This window comes from Lolium rigidum, chromosome 7 (genome assembly GCF_022539505.1).
Source record: "Lolium rigidum isolate FL_2022 chromosome 7, APGP_CSIRO_Lrig_0.1, whole genome shotgun sequence".
NCBI classification, from domain to species: domain Eukaryota; kingdom Viridiplantae; phylum Streptophyta; class Magnoliopsida; order Poales; family Poaceae; genus Lolium; species Lolium rigidum.
The window spans coordinates 99,444,657-99,450,895 of NC_061514.1; positions in this window are offsets into that span (position 1 = coordinate 99,444,657).

Sequence of the window (6,239 nt, forward strand, 5' to 3'; positions counted from 1 at the left end):
CCTTTTCCCGGATGAGCAGCATCCAGTTGGCGACTTTCTAGAAGACTCAGTGATGCATATAAGCGTTTGTTGCCCTTCTTTTTTCGAGGGTTGACTTATGTATATACATGTGTAATTCATGAGATATAACTTTGAACTTTAAACTTAGCAACAAATAGGTTGTTCATCGATTGATGAAAAAGCCTGGCTATGTTTCCGACCTTAGTCCCCTGGCTCTCCCACACTCCCAAAAAGATATCTCAACTTTATCTAAATACGATTATATCTAAACATATTTTAGTGTGTAGATAGATGCAAATCTGAACAAAGTTAGATGACCATCGAACAATTGATGGAATGAAACAATTTAGTGCAAAACAAATCCACCATTGATGTGCAACTCTTGTCAAAAGAACAGAACATTTCCCGAGTTCCGACCTAGTCAAGCTTGTGGCCTTGATATCCGGCCATCTTGCGCCAACCGCTTATGACACCAAGATGTGTGTTTTGTAGCCTAGGTCTATTTTGGGCCTCCCTAGAAAGCAGGCGCTGGAGTCATAGCCCGTCCAATACGAGCGCTAGGCCAAAATCTGCAATTCATACCAAGGGTGTGTTTTTTTAGCCTAGGTCTATTTTGGGGCTCCCTAGAAGCAGGCGTTGGAGTCATAGCCCGTTCAATACGAGCGCTAGGCCAAAATCTGCAATTCGTTTGGTAGTGTGTAAAGATTTTTCTGCACTGGAGAGGCAACTCTTATCTTCTTTTGTTGGTAGTTGCACACAACCTTTTTTTGCTCTGCTAGTGCAAATCAGGCATTGTTTCGTTGGACATATGAGGTTGCTATGATAACCTCTTACATTGGAGAGGTGGTTACCCAGCAACCTTGACTAAATAGTAACATATTGCAAAATCTAGTTCATCAAAAGGAGGCGGTAATAGGTAGCAGCACCCTACATAACAGTTACCCTAATGGGTGATGCACCAGGAGTAAAACAACTATAGCTCGTGATGCATCAGCAGTTCATCACAGAAGGGATTAGTATATACCACCTTCGACAAGTTCATCATATTACAGACCATGGATCAAGTTTAATTAAGTCCTAGCTAATTAAAGGATATGATGCCACCTCCCAAAATATACATGATCTCATCACCAGATCATGACCAGCATCGACAGATGATGAACAACAAAGAAGCAACACTAAACAATCTGCTTGTGTAGCCAGGTCCTAAGTCAGCCATCCTCTCACCAAGTAGCAACCTTGCATATTCAGTACATTCGACTTTGTTTTCGGCGATGTAGTTAAGTGCCTTGATCAACAAGTGTGGTTCCAAGAGTTGCTTTTGATTAACAAGCCTCGGCGTGAAGACAATCTCCATCTAAGCATAGTTCACTCTGAGCATGTTGACCAACTCAATATGCTTCAGGTAGCACTGCAACTAATAATGTGTTAGTGCATATCAAGATCAAGATCATGACCAGCATCGATGAACTAGTCAATGAAAAACAGTGCTAGTTCATCTTACTAGGAGGTGATGTCTTAGTTGATCCTCGTCATCAACGAGAAAGCATGTGGTTTTATCGCTCTATTTGAGCTTGACTTCCTCTTTCAACTTGCATATCTGGCTTCACCTCGTTCTCCACTTTCTAGTATGGTTGTTCAGCTGAAGAGTGATCATTTCTATCCCCAATATAGTCATTCACAACCTTTCATTTGGATCTCTCTTAATCAATAGCTAGATCTATCCATGTTCTTCACGAACTCAATGAGACGGTTCAGGATGAATTTTGACAAAAAAGATTCCCGAACCATTGACAGTTTGGGTTCATACCTAGCTGGATCATGCACAATAGGGGAGGCTCCATACAAGACATGTCAATGTTCTTGACAGAGGGAACAAACAGATCAGGGCAGCTAACAGGCTTGATCGCCACGATTTTTTAAAAAAATAATATATGTGTGAAAAAATAGGATCCAGTTAGCAAGCTAGCTGCCGATAAGGGCATCTCCAACCGCGCGACCCAAACGGACGCGCTGGGCCGTCCGTTTTGGGCCGTTTGGGTCGCCGCCCGGACACGCGGACAGCGCCCCGCGTCCGCGTGTCCGTTTGGGTCGCGCGCTGCGCCCAACGCGCGGACGCATCGCATAAACCGGAGAAAAACGAAAACAAAAAAAGAGGCAAATTTAAACGAAATTTCATTGAACATATGCCCTATTTTGGGCAAATTTAGTACATAGCCCTATTTTGGGCAAATAAAACTAACAAAAGAAGCCCCTATATGGGCTTTTAAATTTAAACTAATTTAAAAACCCTCTATTAGGGTTTGGTCGGCGGCGCGGTGGCCGCCGGTGCGCCGCCTAGCCCCTGTGGGCGTCGTCGGCGACGTCGTCGTCGTGGACGACGTCCCCGGGCGGCGAGGCGCTGTTGTGGCTCGACCGTGCCGGGGACTCCGGCCACGGAGACCACAGGGCCTCCTCCCACGGCGAGTGGGGGTCCGGAGCCACCCGAGGCTGCGGCGGCGCACGGAGCAGCGCCTCCTCCCTGAGGCGCTGCTGCCTCTCCTGCCAGGCGCGGCGCCTGGCCACCTGGCGCCGCCGCTCCTGCCGCCGCTGCTCCTCGCGGCGCTCCTCGTCGGCGCGGCGCCTGGCCTCCTCCCGCCGCGCCGCCTCCTCCTCCTCCCCGTCGCGCCCGGCGGGCCCTGGGCGTAGAGCTCCCAGCCCTCCGCCTCCTCGACCTCCCGCCGGGCCGCCTCCTCCATCTCGGAGGTGCGAATGGCCTCATGGAGGTCCGGCCATTTCGCCTCCTCCTCCGCCGCCGAGATCATCGTGGCGGCGGCGGAGGTCCGGGTCCTCCTCCGAGGACTCCGGCTTCGGCTCGAGAGGAGAGGCGGCGGTTGCGGCAATGCCGCACCGCCGCGGGCGGCCTCTCCGATGTGGAGGCCGCGCCGGTTTCCTCCCGACGGCCGCAACGCCGGCGGACGACGGCGGCTACCGCCGCCTCGTCGTCGTTCGCTCCGGGAGCGAACCGTCGCTTCGGGGCCATGGCGGCGGTTTTGCTCGGGAGTGGAGTGGGGACCGGAGTGGATGGCCGGATCCCCTCCGGTCCCCATTTAATAGTCTCCCCGGTCACCGACAGGTGGGCCCAAGGGAGACGAGGCGACCGGCCGCGCGGACGCGAGCGGACGGCGCGTGCCATCCGCGGCCACGCAAACCTAGCCCGATTTGGGCCGGGTTTGCGTCGTTCCGGACGCCGCGGCCGTCCGCTTTTGCGGTGCGTCCCCGCGTTGGGCCGGGTTTTTGTCCGTTTCGACCCATCTGGACGCGCGGGCGCGGGATGGGTCGCCCGGTTGGAGATGCCCTAAGAGCATCCCCACTCGTTGGCGCTCCCCACGCCCAAATCCGGACGAAACTACCGCCGGATTGGACGAAATTAAGTCGTGGGGAGTACCATATTTCCAGTCGTCCACCCGGAGTTCGGCGGATAGAGTTTAAATTCAAACAAATCGCCGTGTCCCGCGCTACAAGTACGGGCAGTTGATCGGCAAAAGGAGCAAAAGGATCAGCCACAGATCGGCGATCGGGGGAAATTACACGGAGACAGGCTCGTCGGCAGTCCCGGCCGGCACGGCGGTGTCCGACGGACCAGTTTCCTCACACGCCGAAGCGGCTGCGGCGGGCGACGATGAAGCAGCGGCGCAGTGGACGTCGAAGCAGCCGCAGTCGACGAGGTAGATGGTGAGGTAGACGAGGTAGGAGCCGGCGGAGACGACGTAGTGGCTCGGAGGATGTCGTTGCGGTGGCCCCGGTACCAATTCCTCGTCTCCTCGTCCATCATTTCCATGTCGCCGCCGCCCATGAGGAACGCCAAGTCCGTGTTCCTCTTCTTCGCCGCCACCGTCGTCTTCGCGCAGGCGATCCGGGCGCCTTGGTTGGCGAGCATCTCCCGCCACCTGCCGTCGAACTTGTCGTTCCTCCCGTCGGCGTGCGATCTCAAGTCGGCCCAGCACTTGTCGATCGACGCCCGCATCCCGTCGGCGGGATTGTCCGTCCGTTTGAGCTCTTTCTCGCTTCTTCCGGCCGAGCTCGGGCGCCCTTCCGCCGCGCAAGCCGGCGGAGCGTCGGGGTTGTACTGCTCGGTCTTGCTTTTCGAGAGGGACGTGCGAACTTCCTTCCACTTCTCGCACTTCTCGAGGCGGGCGTAGACGTTGAGGAACTTGAACCGCAGGCCGGTGTCGTCCGTGTACATGTCCAAAGCTCGGCGCAGCTGGGGAAAAAAGAGCACGGCGATACGGGTCAGCTAACGACGATGTACCTCGGTGGTGTAGGGCCGGCGGATCATACCCTTTGCTCCATGTCGTGGCCGCTGATCGGCCGTTTGTCGATCTCCTCCTCGTACGCCGTGCCATTTGCCGCACGCCGTCCGCATGATCCCCCAATGGGTGGCCATTGCCTTGTCTCCCCGGTACACGTTCATGTTCGTCTTGTTGAAGTAGGGATCGACGAGCTTGCGTTCCTCGTACGCCCGCCTCACTCGAAACCGAGATGTGTCGAACGACTGATTGGCCCCGATTATGCCGTTCGTGGACACGGTCATCCAAGCTTCGGCGAGGCACTCCTCTTCCTTCGGCGTCCATTTGATACGCGGTTCGGCAGGTGGCGAGTCCTTCTTCCTCTTCTTCTTCCCCTTCGACAGGTTGGCGCCGGCTTCAGTTGGCTCTTCTTCTTCCTCGCCTTCTTCTTCGACGGCTTGGCTTCCGTCGGCAACATCCTCCCGATGCTCCTTGCGCGCCGCCACAGCTGCCGTCGCCCTCGTCTCCTCTTGCGTGAAGAACCCCGGGCACGCAGCGGCGGCGGTCATGAAGAACCCCGGGCTCGCAGCGGCGGCGGCGGAGCCGGAGGTGATCATCTCGTGGATCTCCTCGTCATTCGGCACCGCCATCGCACCGAACGCGAGCGGCCCTCGTCGCAGGGCCGGCGAGGTGCCCTCGAACAGGCCGCCGCCGACGCCGACGTCAAGCTCGGGCGGCGACGGTGTGGGCTTGGACGGTTGGACGTAGGCGCCCTCTTGGAACACGGCAGCCGGCGACGGCGAGTACGAGCGAAGGCGAGAAGGAAGACGGGGAACTTGTTGTACCTTGCGTCGGCCATTGGCCGGGGAACACGCCGCCGCCGCCGTAGGCCATGCTGATTAACCCCAAGTGTTCGTCTTGGGCCGCCTCCGCCGACCTCTTGGCGGCGGCTCTTTCACCCTCTCCGCCCGGCGCTTGTTTCCACGTCGCGCCGTTTCTCGTCCGCCGCCCACTCGGCGTTCGACATGCCCGGCGGCTTCGTCTTCTTCTTCCGCATCTTCCTCGCCGGGCGCCTTCGGCGGCATTGTGGTGGACGAGAAGACGAGGAGGAGAGTGGTGGTGGACGAGAAGACGCCGCCGGAACCTGGAGCCGGGAAGACGAGGAGATTGGGGGATTTCGGCGGGAGAGAATGGGGATATGCAAGCAAATTGGAGGGAATGGGGAAATGCAAGCAGATTGGAGGGAAAATCACAGGATTTGGTTTTCCGGCCGCCGACTACGCGGGTCCACACGCCGTTTCGCGCTTTCGTTTCGTCCGGAGTCCCCGAGCGCGCCCGGGGGCCGGGGTTGGCGTGGGCTCGCCGGATGGATTAAGGGCCAAATCCGGACGAAAACGAGGAACCGGGGGCGCGACTGGGCCGAATTTCGCCGTCCGGATGGAAAAAACGTCGCTCGGGGGCCTCGTCGGGGGGACGAGTGGAGATGCTCTAAGGCCCAATCGGCTTGCCAGCTGCCGACCAGACCAATTTTGGTTCCATCGATCAGATCCACATGTACGCTCGCTAGCTCCCTGTCAGTAAAAAGGCAAACCTATACACCGACCAGGTCGGCGCGTACCGCACACCCCGCGCGCGGTACGGGCCAGCCCAGTTAGGTGCGAGCTTCCTCTTTTTTACGTTTTTTCTTTTCTTTTTTGTTTCTCCTTTTTCTGTTTTATATTCCTGTTTTTGTTTTCTGTTTTATTTTTCTTTTGTTCTTTTTTCTGTTTCGAAAATTATTAAATTTGAACGAATTTTATAATTTGAACAAATTTATAATCTTGAACGAAATTTGAAATTTTACAAATTTATATTTGAACTTGCAATTTGAATAAATTTTTAATCTTGAACGAATTTTGAAATTAGAACAAAATTTTAAATTTTGAACAATTTGTAAAATTTGAACAAATTTTTAATCTTGAACGAATTTTG